Here is an 18,649-nt window from a genome sequence, read left to right as displayed (position 1 = left end):
CCGGTTCATCACCAAACAAGATCTGCTTTCCCTTTCGTAGTACTTCTTAATTACTTCCAACCTAAATATCAATAAACGTATTAATCCGATTTCGTTGTACCCGACACGATATCAACTCTATAAACAATATTTGTATAATCCAAAATTACAAAACAAAAAAGTAATATTTATACAACAAATGCAACATAAACTGGTTCGAACTTATAAACGAGAACTTAAAAATGTGGTTTCATGATGAATGAAAAAGGGGTTAAAGGTTAAAGTTTTACTTCTACGTTAAACAAATCGAATCGTCTTCTTTCAGTCGACGTGTTAAAACCTGACAACCCCGGTTACGATATACTAATATTCACTATCCCCATCAATAACAAAAACAGTTTGTCATTAATTTTTAAAATATTGTATCACTTGACTGTAATATTATTAAAACCCTTGGGGCCTCGGTGGTCGAGTGTTCTAAATAGATCAACTGCTGTATCACGAGCCTTTCAGAACTGAAGGTGTGAGTTCGAGCCCCGCATATGGCAGGTGGTTTTGACTCCAATCTTAATTCTCTGGGATTGTCAGTTTTCCTGCCGAAGGTCGTGGTTCTATCCAGGCACTCCGGCTTCATGTACCAATAAAACCAATGGCCACTAAAAAACCTATGATAGTGCTGAAAGTGGCGTTAAAAAATAATCAATCAAAAAGTCAATATCAAAACTCTAAAAAAAAACAGTTATAACTTTTGATTATCCCAGATGCTTGTTAAAACCCAACAAAATATTGGCAGTATTTGGCCACAGCCTTTAATATTATTTAATTTATACATATTGTATATAAATGTATGTATGTGCCGCAGATCGCTGGCAATTTTACTGTCACTTGTATATCTGAAAATATGAGGTTACCGGCATATTGCTGATTATGGCAAATTTACTATCAAATATATATGTAGGCCGCGGAGGTGCGATGGGGACGCTGAAGTGCGATGGTCACGCTGAAGTGCGATGGTCGGTGCTGAAGAACGATTGTCCTTTCGCTGAAGTGCGATGGTTTGGCATGACGCTTGAATATTGTGACGTTTTTGAATGGAACGTTACTAAAACACAACAAGAATTCGCAGGCAGGAGGATAAGATTTTGTAAATGAGGGTTTCATGCTAACAAAGGAAAGGGAAGGAAAAAGAAAGTAACGAACGATTCGAGACCCGCGAACAGTTTTGAGCAGTGCAGGTGGAGGTTACAAAAATATGTAAAACTAAGTCAGGCATCACATCGTGGGGAGCAAAGCGGCTGAACGATGAACTTGGTTTGCAGATGGGCTAACCAGTGTTCGGAAGTTTGCCGCAAACTTTTTGTACGGCAAATAAAGTGTATTGCTCTAAATATTAATTTTGACTTCTCTTTCAAGTATGCTTCACATGATTTTATGTGGACAATTGAATAATAAAATTAATTATAGCAATGTTTCTGATATATCAAGTTGATATAATTTTGTTTTATTCCTGAGATAAGTCCTGCTTTGTAAGAAAACCGGCACTCTAGCCTAATTTTATTGTGGTTACAGTTTTAATCTTCTACCACAAGTGAGACCGAAATAAACCCGACTGGTCCCTACAAAGTTTTTGGTGGAACACGTCACACGTCTTAAATGACCTTGGCGGTTTTTACTCTCTTGAAAACTGGTATACGACATAAGATAAACGAATGATTGATTGTTGTGAGTAATTTCTCAGCTATGACATGACGATAACAATGTATATTTGATAAAATGAGTTGGATTCTGCGTAGTACTATAGACCGACACGCTTAATATTTTTTACCGCACTTGAACACTCCATATAAAGACATGTCCACCCACTCAAATCCATTATACCTAATCTGAGCTATCCAGTCTATTATCATGCTCCATACTGCTGCATTCTAGGCGGAGAATTAGAAAATTTAATTTTAAAGTCTTTGGTTTCACCTGACCAGAAATTAAAATCGACCTTCCAAATGCGAGGCTAGTACGCTAACCACTACACCACCACATTATATGAGGTTCTTACTTCAGATCATTGCATTTTAGCTATAGTATACACCATCGCACTTCATCATAACAATCAACGTCAACGTCACAGTTAGACCAACGCACTTCAGCGTAGCTATCAACAAGTTGGCGTCACAATGTCACCATCGCACTTCAGCGTGACCATCGCGGTTCAGAGTACCATCGCAGTTCAGAGTCCTACATATATATAAATGACTACCACAGATTGTGGTAACTGAATATAAGATTAAAACAATTTGGATCACCGTGGGAACACAGGTGATAGACCAAAACCCTTACATAATGACTACCACAGATTGTGGTAACTGAATATAAAATTAAAACAATTTGGATCACCTTGGGAACACAGGTGATGGATCAAAACCCTTACATTGTTCATCTGCAGTGAATGATACTATTTATAAAACGAAATGTTTTTTGAAGCAGCGAATTCTGCCAAATTGACATTGAAACCACACATTGGTTACACTGTCAACCGCCATTAAATGGGGGGTTCGCTGCCAAGCTGTGTACCAAATACATTAGCAAATAATCAAAACATGTCAAACTTAAATTATAAAGTGGCGTCATTAACTGAAAAGTGAAAAATAATTTTAATGTAACTTAATCTATACAAGCTAGATAATTAATCATACATATATTATTATACCAATCTTCTGTAGTTGAATATATATATTTACCAATTGCCTTTGCATGAGCAACAAAACCACCTTTGGTCGATATAAGAAAATTCCAAGAGAACATATAGAGAGTGCAAAGTTTGCAAAGTTTTAGATGCTGAGGAACACTTTTTCCTTCATTGCCAAATCAGCAGTAATATTAAAAATCCCATTATAAATACAATTAAAACCCATTATTATAATTTAAACCAGCTTTACTCAAAATGTCAACTATTTTAGATCCCAATAAAAATATTTAGTCTTGTGTTGTGGCTATATTATACAAGCAATCAAGGGAAAATAATGTCCACATTGATCAATTATCTATATACTTATAAATACAAATGTATATTATTAATATTAATTCGACTCGTTTAGAACTTTTTTCATGTATTAAATGTTTCTTGTGTACATGTCTATTATGTTTTCACCCGTCAGGGTTCAACTTTTTGCAGTTATGTTATGTTATGTTTTTTTTTTTTTTTTTTTTTTTTTATATATATATTATTTCTTGCAAATAACAGATGTACCCCATCTGGAAACATTACAAGTTATATAGTGTGCATGCTAACATTAGTTATTTAAAAAGACTGAATAAGGCAACATTACCTTATGAATGATCTTGACTGGTTCCAGAGTTAAAATGTAAAAGAATACGTAGTATCATCTGTACTTGTAGTGGTGTATACCCCTTCAGTTGTATTTAACATTCGGTTGAAGAAGTCTGATGTGGTAAATAGCAATACGTTGTAGCCCCAACTTGTAACAGATGTAGTTGTTGTTTAACTGTGGTACAGGTACCAATATAGTTGTTAGCCTTTTGTTGACTTTCTTGCAGAAGCTGCAACTGACAGTTATTGGTGTAGTTTGCTTTTTCTTGCCGATTGTCTGCACTAAGCAGACATAAATGCGTCACCTGCACTGCTTTATTTTTATTATTGACTTTCTCAACTTTTTATAAGGGTGAATTTTCTATTGTTCTCGTTCACTAGATTGCCCACTGCTTCATAACTACAAAAAAAATAAGTTCTTAAGATATACATTTTGCTAGCTTACCGTAATGCAAATATACATTTACATGCAATGATATCATGACACAAATTATCAATGTAAAATTTGATAATAATCAATAATAACAAAAACAAAAAATCATCCGTAAATAAGAATTAGATAAAACAAAAAACATCTCTTTATGATGTTTGTCATCCTCACAATTAAATGTTGCATCCACAGGCTTGTTTCTCATTTATTTTCTTTTTTCTTTTAAAAGCACATTTAGTTGGCCTATTAAAATCTATATAAGCCCAGTAGTAATTTTTCAATCCTGGGTTGAACATCTTGATGATCGGGTTGTTATCTCTTTGACACATAAATATAAGTTAATTTAATTATTAGTTAGGCTGTGACCGGTAGTTTATTCAAACAATGCTATGTGCAATGCATTGAATGCTTACACATACAAACTCTGTATTTTATCCTTAGTCAATAACACCCATATTTGAATGACTACTAATGAATGCGTAAACAAAACATAGAGAACATTAATTTGTTAACAAAAGCAAAATATTTTATGAATGCCATAAATGATAAAAACTGTAAAATTCGTTAACGTATGGAGTCTTGCAACCTTATGTGATACTGCAAACTGCTAAACTCATTATTTAACACAGAAGGTGAGAACCTAATCCAAAATCCTCACACAAGTTGGAGAAATTTAAAACTAAGTAAAATCTAAAAAGAACAATGATGTTAAATTTCCACTAAAAACTATCACAAATGATGCAGTCGTACAAGGTACTGGATTATGGAAATCTTGCTGCTATTTACTTCTTTCGTTCTTACTTATTCGGATAATGCAATAAGTTAATAAGATTCAGGAACAATTGAATCTGCTTATATATCTGTAACTTTGGAGTCCCACAAGTTTCTACACTTGGACCTTTATGCCGGGGGTGGCATGGTCGAAATACTTCTGATGAATAAGAAGTGTGGAACTATAGTTCATCGAAAGGATGCCCAATCTATAAATAAAACCCAATACTGGCAATAGTCAAATAAATTAACTTGGTAAAAAAACTTCGAGAAATGATTTTTTGTCCATGTGGTCGCCATGTGCTTCTGTATTTCAGTCAGCGTACGTTAAAAAGTAATTCATAATTGACGTCCCTTTATGACGAAACACCCTCTCTTGAAAACCACCAAATATAACTTCAAAGGTTTAAATAATTCTAAATACTCCCTTAAAATATTATTTTTTTTTTAGTTCTTTTGGTTTTATATTTTAGCTGAATTGTCTTCTGCCTTCCTCCTTGGATCCAAATTGAAAAGGGCTCGTGACGTCAGATTTCAAGGTTCAGTAACCACCAATGAGATTCGGTATACTTAAACTCACTAATAACCAAACAAAACATATATGGTACAGTGCACCGTGATAACTGAATTTACGTACAGGACTTAAATTCTATTAATACAAAATTATCATTTATCAATTAAAAAAAATTACTGAAATAAACTTTGTAAGCAACTTTTAATATTTACATCAAATGTCAAAGGAAAAAGTCTCCTGGCAAAAACAAATGTATTAAAAATATTTAACTTTTTCCTTTCTTTTCTTTTTATCGACCTCGTCAAAGTCTGTGATAAGAGTAAATCTTTCTGATTTATTCGGAGCTTATCTTTAAAAAAAGCGTGGTATGTAAGCTACAGTTAAAATTAGATTATATCTATGCAAGCCGTTTCCTTGAAAAGACTTTCAAAGACATATTTTTCTTTACTCTTTACTCAACTACGGTATTTAAAAAAAAAAAACATGCACAATATTCAATATTTAATCAAAATTGTTAACAAGGAATATTACAGTTGTTTTAATTAGCAGCAAAAATTTCTATCAGACCTACAAAAATTGGTTATTTTGGTCGGCAGCACAGAGATTTAAGTACAAACTTTTCTTAAATTGTCATTTTATAAATTTAGCAATAGTTAAGAAATTAGGGTTTCATATCTCTCATGAAGTGTTGACTTTAGATGGATTTTGATATTATTTTTTGGGCCTTTTTGGTCATGAAGCACTAAAACTGTTTCGGTTTTTATACATCTTTGCTTTCAAATATTCGGCTGTGAGTGATCCTGATGAAGGTAAATCCAGAAAAAGGCTTCGGAAGCATGAAATTTATGAAGTGTTGTATTCATTTTTTTTATAGCACTTGGTTATTGCCGCTGCTTGTGGACTACCCGTACCCGAAGGTTTCATTAGCACAGTAGTCAATACTTCGGTACTTTACTGATAGATAACAAATCTTTCCTAAATTGTCCCTTTATAAATTTAGCAATTACAAATGTATTAAGAATCTAAGGTTTCAACTCCCTTAGGCAAAGTTGACCTTAGATGGATTTGGATATTATTGTTAGGTCCTTTTTGGTGATAAAGCTCTTCAACTGTTTGGGTTTTTATACATCCTTGACTTTCAACAATACAACTTTGAGCGTGTCTGACGAAGGTAATTTCAGAACAGCGCTTTGGACGCATGAAACATCTTGCAAAGTTCTTTAATTTCACTTTCACATATATTAATGATGTACTGTCACCCAATAACCCACATTTCAATGAATGCTTACATCTCATATATCCCAGTGAACTTGAAATTACGGACCGAAAGTAGAAGGTCTGCTTCATATCTTGATCGTTTTCATCGATATTGACACAAATTGACGACTTTAAACTAGAATTTATGACATACGTGATCATTTCAAGTTTCCAATTGTCAACTTTCCATTTCTTAGCAGTAACATACCCTCTGCTCACTCGAATTGTGTTAACATATCTCAGTGCATACGTTACGCTCATGCAAGTTCACATTATATGGAATTCATTAACAGGAGTGTTACACATAAAACTCCTCCACCAAATTTATGAGGATGAGCGACTTATATCGACTCTTTATAAGTTTTACGGTTACAATCACGAATTGGTTGACCGATACGACTTGTCGGTGTCTGAACATTTTAATCCTGGTATCTATGATGAGTTTATTTGAATTTTCTGTTTATAGATTTACAAATGTATTAAGAAACTAGATAAATTAACAAATGTATTTCCGTTTATAAATTTACAAATGTATTATGAAACCAAATAAATTTACAAATGTATTTAGAAACTAAGGTTTTAACTCCATTAGACAAAGTTGACCTTAGATGGATTTGGATATTATTTTTATGACCTTTTTGGTAATGTAAGTACCGATCTGATGAGTCAAGCTCTTTTTTCACGTTGTATTGTAACAGTTACTCGACTATTCCAGGTTAGAGGTGGACTGAGCGCGCATAAAAGTATGAGAGGCCTCCACATTTTATATGTCACTATCCCAAGAACGCTGCTATCTAGTGTGTTGTATTCCATTTCTGTTTTCAATTCGTTAAAGATCAAGGCTTTTTTTTCCTTTGAATTGCTTAATATTTTGTCCTGTCGGGGCCTTTTATATCTTACCCTATAGTATTGGTTTTTCTCATCCGCGTCCTTTGATCTATGAACACTTGTTTCATTGGCTATCAGACTACATCTCCGTGTTTTTATCAAGTGTGGAATCTCTGATGAATTTTGCATCATTCTCACTTGAATCACTAATACATGTTAAGCTTTTATATGTGCACGTATTAGTCAGATGTTTTATCATAGACATGATGCCTGAAGATTGACATTGTGAAGGATAATCTTGCAGCTGCATCATTTACCAACCCTTCCAGAGCACTTGAGGTAATTTGTTGTTTTTGGTGGGGTTCACTAACTACTGACTTTACGATACCATCGGAAATTAAAAGCCCACGAGTAGTAATATCGATCCAGTGCATGTAAATGAAGCAAACTCTTCATAAACGTTGATTCTTTTTTACACACTTATGGCTAGTACGCCAAATATGAACTATCCACACAACTTTTCGTCTTTTCCACCACAATCTATACCCCCCTATATACCACCTCCGATTTCACCTAGCATTGAAATGACTCTGAAAGAACTTTGCCAGAAAATGTCAAATGTAGAAATGAAATTAACTAAATTAGATCGAATTGAGGAGCGTTTAGAAACCATGGATAAACAATTTAGGTATGTAGATTCTGAAGTATGTGCCTGTAAACAGAGACTTAATACGCTCGAACAAAGCGCCCAATTCCTATCGAATGTACATGATGAATATGAAATATTAAAAGAACGCATAGATACCCTCACAAGTGGTATTGAATCAACAAAAAGCTTAAATAACAAGGTACTAGACATTGAAACGCAAAGTTTAGAATACAACTTGTTGTTTTTTTCAATTGACGAAGAACCAATTGTAGAAGAGAAAGAGGAAAATAAAGTAACAGATAGTAAGGAGGCTGGTCATGTGATAGGGGGGTCACAACGAGATAATGAAAACTGTATGGAAAACATTTTGAAATTTTTGGAGAAGGAAATGAAATTTGAAGATGCAAAAAAACTTTAAAATGGAAAAGGCTTACCGTCTAGGGAGACGTAAAGATGGGGCGGATAAACCGAGGCCAATAGTGGTGAGATTTGGCAGCTTGTCTGATAGGTCAAAAGTGAAAAATGCATCGAGAAGATTAAAGGACACGAAATTTGGTATAAGCCCTCAATACCCTCGTGAAATAGTCGAACGAAGGAGAAAACTTGTCCCTATAATGTTAAAAGAGCGGAAAAAGAAGAAAACTGCATATATTGTGGGTGACAAATTGTACGTTGACGGAGAATTGTGGGAAGGATAGGAAAAAGCAGAGTGTGATGAAAATTTGCCTGATTTACGGAAAGATGTTATCAGTATCTGTTCTTGGAATATTTCTAAAGGTTTAGTTCGAAAATTGTCTGATCCAGAGTTTCTACAAATAGTGCTTAAATATGATGTGTTGTGTTTTTATGAATGTTGGATGAAGTGCCCAGAGCAGTTTGAAATAAAGGGTTATAGTAAAAAAAACACCTGTCTAGAGCAAAGTGTAATGGCGGGGGTATAGTGATATTCTTTAAGAAATGGCTGAATCAATATATTGAAATAATAAAATGTGAAGCAGATTGTATGATTTGTTTAAATTTGATAAATGTATTATGCCAAATAGAAAAAATTTATATGTATGTGCAATTTATATGCCTCCAGATAAAAATGTGTATTATAAAAAATATGATATAGACGTTTTTGATGTATTACAAGAACAGATTGAACATTTCTCAAACTTAGGGATTGTTGCAGTGATAGGCGACCTAAACGGAAGAGTTGGAAGAGAGAAAGACTATATTGAAGGTGATGTTTTGAATAAACACTTAATAGATAACATACAGTTTGTTGATTATATAAGTGATAGTAGTCTCCGAGATAGAATAACAGAAGACGTAAAGGCCCCTAATAGTTTTGGGCGGCGAATATTAGAACTGTGTAAATCATCTGGTTTAAGAATATGTAACGGACGATATGGTGTTGACAGTGGTAAAATTACTTTCCTAAATAAAAACGGTTCAAGTTTAATTGACTATTTATTAATGTCACATGATAGTATTGATTATTTGATTAAACAATTAAGTGTAAAAGGTTTTAATACTTACTCTTGTCATGCTCCATTGAATATTGAAATTCACATGAAGGGTTTTAAAACTGTGAATGAAAAATGTACCTGTTCAAAATTTGTATATAATACTGTTAGATGGGATGAAGGGGTAAAGGATGACATCATGAGCGAATTATTGGAAAACTCTCAAAAGTTTGATGATCTGTTGTTAAACCTGACGGAACACGAGAACAAAATCGATGAGTGTGTCGACGAATTAAATAAACTTTTGATTGCAATTTGTGAACAGTATACTAAAGTTGAAGTAAAAACAGCAAACAAATGCGACTATTGCGTTGACAATAATATAGCTAGTACCAAAAAAACAGTATTTAAAATTGACAAACCATGGATTACAGAGAACTGTAAAACTTTACATAGACAATATATATCAGCGTTAAAAGTTTTTAATGAAAACCGTATAAATGACAACAGAATTAAATTGAACATTGCTAAACAGAAATACAAACAAACAGAGATGAGACTCAAGAGACAGTACAAAAACCAACAAGGAGATATGTTGAATCGGTTGCGTAGAAATAACCCGAAAAAGTTTTACCGGAAATTTAAAAGAACACGGAATAATAATGTGAATTCTATAACACTGGAACAATTTCAATTGCATTTTCAAAATGTAGTGTCGGGCAATACGAATAACGAAAACGAAAATCAAAAAGAGTCAATACAAAATGTGTTCGAAGAATTAGACGCCCCGTTCACTGAGAATGAACTTAGTTATGGAATTCGACAACTTAAACGAGATAACTCCTGGATTTGACAACATACTAAATGAATACCTAATTACTGGTAAAGCTGTATTGACACAAGTCCTGTGTAAATTATTTAATAACATTTTAAATACTGGAAATTTCCCGCAGATGTGGGTTAAAAGCATTATGGTTCCTGTGTTTAAGAAGGGTGATGTGGATGATCCTAAAAACTATCGTGGTATTTCGTTGGTTTCACACATTGGGAAGCTGTTTACTTCCATCATAAATACTCGACTGTTGAAATGGTGTGAGAGAAACAACGTACTTACAGATGCGCAATATGGTTTCCGTCCTGACCTTGGCACTACAGATGCTATCTTTGCCCTTCATTCACTCATAACAAATAGTTTAAGAAAAGGGAAAAGTTTATATTGTTGTTTTATAGATTATAGTCGTGCTTTCGACAGTGTAACACATTTTAAATTGTGGCAAAAATAAATAAGATATGGTATTACAGGGAAGTTATTTAATGTAATTAAATCAATGTATATGAATTTGAAATCATGTGTTGAGATGAATGGTAAATTATCTGAATATATGAATGCACTGTTAGCCTTATGCAAGGGGAATCTTTATCTCCTCTTTTGTATTCTTTATATGTAAATGACATGGAGATGGAATTATTAAATCAAAATTGTAAATCTTGTGAGCTTAAAATGTTAAATTTATATCTTCTGATGTATGCAGATGATATGGTTTTATTCAGTGAAAATATACAAGATTTACAGCATATGATTGATAGTGTCAATACTTACTCAAATGAAAACAATTTATATATTAATTTTACAAAAACAAAGATTGTAATTTTCAGAAATAGGGGTAAGCCTAAACAGGAAGAAAAATGGTTTTTAAATGGTGATAAAATTGATATTTGTAATGAGTTTATGTATTTAGGCTTACTTTTTTATTACACTGGTAATTTTGTTAATACACAAAAGAGATTGTCAGAGCAAGGAAAAAAAACAGTATAAAGTATGTTTAATAAAATACAGGATGACAATTATAACCATGAAACATTATTGACTTTATTTGAAACTTATGTTGCAAGTATTTTGAACTATGGCTGTGAAATTTGGGGGTATCATAAGGCACCAGATATTGAAAGGGTTCATATGTATTTTTTGAAACGTATACTGAAAGTAAAAAAGAGTACTGTTAATAACATGATATATTGTGAACTGGGTAGAATGCCTATGTGTATAGAGAGAGAATATAGAATGGTAAAATATTGGATAAAATTAATATGTACTGATAATTGCATATTGAAAAATTGTTATGATGAAATGTTTAGTAGTTGTAATAGAAAACCAAATGATAAGCAGAACTGGTGCTGTAAGATTAAAGATATTTTGGGTAAATATGGCTTTAATTTTATTTGGTTAAGTCAAAAGGTAGATAATGTAGATTTTTTTCTGAGACAATTAAAAGAGAGAATGGTTGATACATTTATATGCGAAGCAAATGCTTTCTTTGAAGTCTCAAACAAATGTCAATTATATAAATATATTTTTTGTACACATACTTTACAATTTTACTTAGACAAACAAGTGAATTATATATATAAACCTTATATTTGTAAATACCGTATTTGTGCACATAATTTGAATATAGAGACAGGAAGATATTATAATATTGACAGGAAAGATAGATTATGTATTTATTGTAATACAAGTTCCATTGAAGACGAATTTCATTTTTTATTGGAATGTAATAAATATGCTGATATTAGGGGAAAATATATCAAACAATATTATTGGAGACACCCCTCTACTTATAAATTGATACAATTGTTTTCTGTACAAAATATTAAAGAACTAAACAATCTTGGTAAATACTTAAAATTAGCTGAGAAACTACGCTGCTAACTTTTAACAATTTTATGAATTTCATACTCTGCGTTATACTTAACATTGTATTGTATAAGAGTCATTTAATGTATTTAAATGTAGTTAACATTTTATTATTATATGTCTGTTTATGTGATATGGTGCATGTATAATTGATTTGTCAAAAATTGTATATATAAGCTGTACTTTCTTTTGGAATAAAGTATTATTATATTTTTCTTCTTTTTTTAATGTCTGCCTTTCTCCAGCTTCTGTTTTGGATTGCCGCCCTTGGTATTTTCTTCCTTTTTCAAACAGGGAGATAATTAGTTATTCAAAGGTCAGTGTTTTAATGAAATCAGAAGGGCACCTAAAAGAGAGGCGAAAGATACCAAAGGGTCATTCAAACTCGTAAGTCATATTTTTAGTATACATTTTTAGTAGTGTAAAATATAGGTCCGACTTCGCTCCTTACAACACGTGTTTCGCAATTAGTTTTCTTAACATATCTGAAATAGTTTTATGCATTGCAGTGAAATAAAGCGAATGTAATATATACCTTGTAAAGGAGGAGGTATCATAAGAGCCATCATTTTAACACGTGATAATTATTCTTAATATTTTTCAAGCCTTAAAAAATTATGATGATAGTAATGGTAAATGAAATGATTATATAATCATGACATTAAATGTAATTTATAATGTCATAAACATGACCTTTAATTGCTACTTTCACGCATAGTTTTGGAGATGTGCGATATTAGGCGAGGACTAACTCTAATACATCCCGGTATTTCATCTAATCTAACATCTTTGCAGTAAACATAAATATAATAAAATAAATTTGGATGAAGCATGAGTTCATAATATTAATCTCAAATTGAGGCTTTTTTTTTTGGCTGTTATCACTAAAATATGAAGCTACAATGCAAAATGTGTTGGATAAAATTGCAACTTAAATAGGACTCTAAAGTGCGATGGGGACGCTAACACGCGATGGTCACGCTAAAGTGCGATGGTCTACGCTAAAGTGCGATGGTTTGATACGTTAAAGTACGATGGTCTGTGCTATTTTATGGAACACGCTAATGTCCGATGCCTCAATACGCTAAAGTGCGTTTTCCCGACAACAATGGAAATCAACAAAAATGAAAAAGTGGATTACCTTAAAATTGACGATGTGTATGAAAAAACTTAGAAAACCATATTTCCAGTAATTGGGTAAAATTGATTAATAAAGTAATATAAACTGTTTTTGTTTGTTTGTTGAACGTACAGTGGCAAATATCACATGCATATACAGGACGATCATACGCTTGACCATTTGATAATTTATATTTCTACTATTCATGTCAAGGTTAAAAAATATAATTTAACTTAAGAGGAAAAGAAGATTCTGGAGATGGCTCACTTGGATGTTGAGGAATTAAATTTAGCAGCTTTAGCTTCTATATTTGTAATCGGATGTTATGTACTTGCGTAAAATAAAGTCTTCTTTTTACTTTCTAATGGAATCATTCTATAAAACATTTTTTTTACAATATGGTTCGTTATTTCTGTTAAAGATATGGATATACGTCAATTAGACAGTAACCTAACGACCAAAATGACCAAATGTAAGCAACTATAGGTTACCGCATGGCCTTTAACGCGGAGCATTGGCTGTCACCGCATAGTATTCTACCTTGAACGTATATACTAGCGAATGCAATGTACCCATTACACTTTTTTGACAACTATCGTACTTTGAATAAAAAAATGAGTCACATATATACCCAAGGCCAAATGTCGTTGATATATGCAACTAATAACTACGGCCTTTAACGTGGAGACTTAGCCTACGCCGCATAGCAATCTGTATATTATATATACATAGGGCCACACAATGTCCAGTGTAAAACAAATAAGAAGAGAAAGACAACGACTTGATTAATAAACATAATAATAGACGAAAAACTACAATAATAGGAACACAGAAACAAACGAAAACCATTGCCTGAACCCCATTCCTGTTACACCATCGCACTTTAGCGTCCTATACCATCGCACTTTAGTGTGTCATACCATCGCACTTTAGCGTGTCATACCATCGCACTTTAGCGTGTCATACCATCGCACTTTAGCGTATACCATCGCACTTTAACGTGACCATCGCACTTTAGCGTGACCATCGCACTTTAGATTCCTACATATATACTGATATCTTGCAGACTATTGTCCTTTAATACTTTTTGATTTTCGAATGTAAGGGACAATAAGAAGCCTAATCGCATCTTCTTCTTTTATTTCAAAGAATTACACTTAACCTTTTTTTAAGAGAATGGCTATAGACAATATGATATTAGACACAAAGGCATATAAAGAAAGAACATTCTAGCTATTTGGCGAATATGTAAACTTCTATTCCATTTGGAGACGAAAATTCGCATGATAAATGCAGTTGTAAATCGTTAATATCCTACTAGATCTTTGCATCCAATTACGTCTCAGAATTATGGTTGACCATTTTCGTGAAACTGCAACAAACGTTAACAAGACAAAACATAATAATTAAAATTCCTTGTATTTACTTTATTGTACGTGAAATGGAAACAAGATGACAATTAAGTTAAAACAGTGCAGTGAAACCTGACGTCTAAATACCTTGTATTTTCTTTGATGTTGTTATAATCAGCACTAAGTCTTACTGTTTTCTGCTGGACTGATTACGCATAGAAAACGAAAGAATTGCTACACTTCTAAAATAAAACGAAAACATTGTAAAAAATAGGAATCACATGAAGGTTAAAATGACTTTAATGTTAAAAAAGAGGAAGCTATTATATGTATCTTTAAGAAAACAATGAAATAACCGAATAAAACCAAAAAAATATCATACGATCAGCACACGGTCTCAAATTCCCTATATGTTATAAATTATACAGTATGTATCTTTCATGGAAAAGCAAACAATATAAGGAAATAGAACTATTGCGTTCAATTCTAAGTCATTTAAAGTTCTTTTTGTGAAGCAAACTTATTTAACTGATATGAATCTAATGGCATTCTAATAAGTTAAAAGTACAAAGTAATTATATATGAATTCTATAGAACATTGTCACTATAGAGATACGGTCAACAGAGACACATACCGGTATATACAACTTGTAATCTACACTTTGTTACTTGATATCATGTCTGATAAAATCGTAACAGCATTTGATCTCTTTCTATTATATTTCTACATAATGTAGTAATGGCATGTGTTAAAGTAAATATACCGCTGAAGATTTCATTCTGATTGAACCAAAGAAATTTTATATTAAGTAGAGTGTATGCTTATTTTGTAAAAAAATATTAATTGAAATTGTAAAAAACATACTTACTGTCCACAGTCGATGTAAACATGCAGGACGGCTTAATTTGATATCAGCATATGTTCCTTGTATTTGATTTAAGTAACTGTTACCACTAGTTTATGTGGCATTAATACCCAAGCATTAGTCATCCTAAACTTGAATACACAAATTTTAAGTCAAATAGAATGACCAATGTTCGATACAAATATCTTATTTTTTTTAAATATTACAACGCATTTCAGCCTTCCCATGTAAAACAACTGTGCTTCTCTTCTGGGCAACTTGTTCTTTTATTGATTAGAAGCAGACTTAAAACTGGAGCGTATCAAGAAGATTGAAAAGGAGCTAACATGTTCTTAAACTTTACGTTCCGCTATACAAATGATGTCATGATGTAATCTCACTGAATAATTCAAAATCACTGATGTCATCAAAATAGAACTTAGAATAAAGGACACCACATTTACAGTTAAGTATGCTTCAAATCTTGACTTGTCAGAAGAGAACTTCACCTACTGTACATTTTTGCAGCGCCTGCATATGAATTATGTATCTCCCTTTTGATTCGTCATTCAAATGCTTCCTATCATGATTTCTTTGACAGAAGGTTGCTACCTACAAGAAGCCATTGAACCAAGTACTGCTTAGTGTAAAGTGGAAAGATTTACGGACTCTATCATAATAAGCTGACCGTTTTAAAAATCTGTGTTATAGATAACCACTGATTTCTGTTACTTCTCAAAGCTATTATCCCGTCCACTCATTATCTATTTCGACATCTCCTGATTGCAACAAATTACCGAATTTTTACTCATTATGAGCAATACGACGGATGACTGGTGAAGCAGGCATTTTTTACCCTTACAGAGATAGTTCACTAAGGGTTGTGCTCTAAAGGTTTTGGTAGGAATTCGTGTTGTTCAATCTTTAGTTTTTAAATTGTAATCTGAGGACTGGTAAATGAATTTTCGTCCGTTTTCTTTTCGGTGTGGGTTTTGTTTGTCCTTCTTCGACTTATGATTATTGATTGATTCCCCTCTGTGTCATCTCCTTCTATTTGTATAAACATTTCGCCTTAGCTTGCATCTCGTTTTGTCGATTATACAGGTATTATGATGTTTAGTGCTTTTAAGACTTAATGTGTATTGTTAATCTTCTATGTATCTTTTGTTTTTCGATAGGTGGACTTTAAAAGAGGGAAAAGAGTGCTTTCTCCTATTACACATTCATGTTTCTGTCAAAAGTCATATTAAAACCTCTCCATCTTTTGAAAATGATGGTCCAAATTCAATTATGACGTAAAATTTTCTTGATTTTTACTGAATTTCCTATTGTGACGCATATCCAGAAATCAACGCCACTTTGCTTATTTGAATATTATACTAAAGAAATCGGATACGGGTCACGGAAATTATATTGAAATGATAGGGAATTTTGAAAAAAAATGTCTGTTTTAACTTTAATTTAAGTGATAGACAGGTTGCCGGGACAGAAAATAAATAATACAACAATATACACCATTTAAACGAAACATAATGACTGTCGTTGCAAAAATCAAGGTTCCTGAGCTATTTTAAAAATCGAAGCGAGAGGCTTTTAACATTGCAGTATAAAATACAGGCTAAAATGGCTGAAACGTCAAATTTGCAAACTTCGTGTTGAAAATTGGCTAACAAGGTCATTACAAAAACAGGTTGCCGGGATGAAACTTGAAACTTGAATTTCCAAAGAATAAGCAAGTCCAAACCTTGTATGTGTAGTCGTTGAACTCTAGGTTCCCACGTAAAGTTAAAATGCCCCTATTGCAAGAAGAATAAAATCACGAAAACACGAAAATTTCACTAAATTCGCGTTCATTGTTTTGATTTTGACCGCCTGACAACTTTACGGAAATATCAGAGTGATTATAAACAAGGACTCTGTGACGGACAACTTATAATATCCGTGTTTTAAAGATTTAAATGATATCAAGCCAGTCCAGTTCAAACTATTATCACGTGGTACAATTCTCATTTACATATAATATAAAATTGAGAATGGAAATGGGGAATGTTTCAAAGAGACAACAACCCGACCATAGAGCATTAATTAGCAAAATTACTACTAATTTCTGGCTATGGTCATGAAAAAAGGCGACCATGCCTAATGACGTCACATATAAAGAACACAACTTTCTACAAATCTTTGAAAAGGATGGAAAAACTGTTTAAATATTGTTTAAAAATCATTAGAGAAACAGACTCCACCACTATATCTCGTGTAATGCGATATTTCTCCACTCTCAACAGTTAAATTTTAAATATTCAAAATTTTAAAATTTAACTGTCTCAAGTTGAGAAATACCGTAACACACTTGATGCAGTGATGGAATCTATATATAAGAATGAAGAATAAATTAGCAATATATATTTATAATGACAAACCATAACTTATTTTCTTCAATTAACATTTTGCGATGAGGTTGTATAAATAAGACAGCGTTTATAGTATTAAGACCTTTCTTATTCACAAAAAGCAAGTTAAAACAGGCCTATTATAAATTCCCTAGTAAACATGTAGAAGCTTTTTGGTTTGATGGAAATGCCTAAAAAATTACTTTCAATTGTATCAGACAATATAATTGTTAAATTCAGGTCGTCTAGAAAAGCGCTTTGAATGCATCGATACAAATGTAAGATATAATTATGGCATGATTTAAAAGATACAATTGGAAATTTGAAAGTTCTTATTGCCCCCCATAAAATAACGTTTTTACTCCCTCAGGCATTCATGAACTGACATTAGCCAAAAACAGTTTGCACGCGCTTCGAACGCAGCAAAATGATATGCGTCATTACCTTTTGAAACAAGTGTAGCAAAATGCAAAGATAGAATGAAATGAGATAAGAATAACGTCTATAATAATGTGAAAGCAACACATTGACACTAAAAAACTAAAAGACATCTAGAATTCAAAGTACAGTCTTCAACAATAGACATGTGTCTATACAAAATGTCAAGTTCAAAATTGTTCCGAATGACTAGGTTTCTGACTCTTGACAGGCTTTTTAATCCTCTGACGACACTTATCCATATTTTTGGTTACCATGAAAATATCCTTAGTACATCCGGATTCATCCTTTCAAGCCTATTACTGGCGTTGTAGGTGACTGAAAATTTGTCAGCACGTTTTTGATATTGACTTACTCGACTTCTAACGGTATAACGCGTCATAGTATAGAGCTAATTAAACTGCCAAATTAAATAACTTATTTGTCACTTTAAAAAAAAAATGAAAATTGCTATCGAGCTTCAACATTCGAAAGAGAGATGTGTGTGTATGATGATTCCTTAAAATATTTGTATATACATGTATATTGGTTTGAATGGTAAGATCGAGAACTTGTGTATACTCACGCACTGTTATGACTACATTCCCAAATTCAACATCCGCAGC

Source organism: Mytilus californianus, unplaced genomic scaffold (assembly GCF_021869535.1).
Source record: "Mytilus californianus isolate M0D057914Y unplaced genomic scaffold, xbMytCali1.0.p SCAF_7, whole genome shotgun sequence".
NCBI lineage: Eukaryota > Metazoa > Mollusca > Bivalvia > Mytilida > Mytilidae > Mytilus > Mytilus californianus.
Note: the sequence above shows the minus strand (reverse complement) of the source record.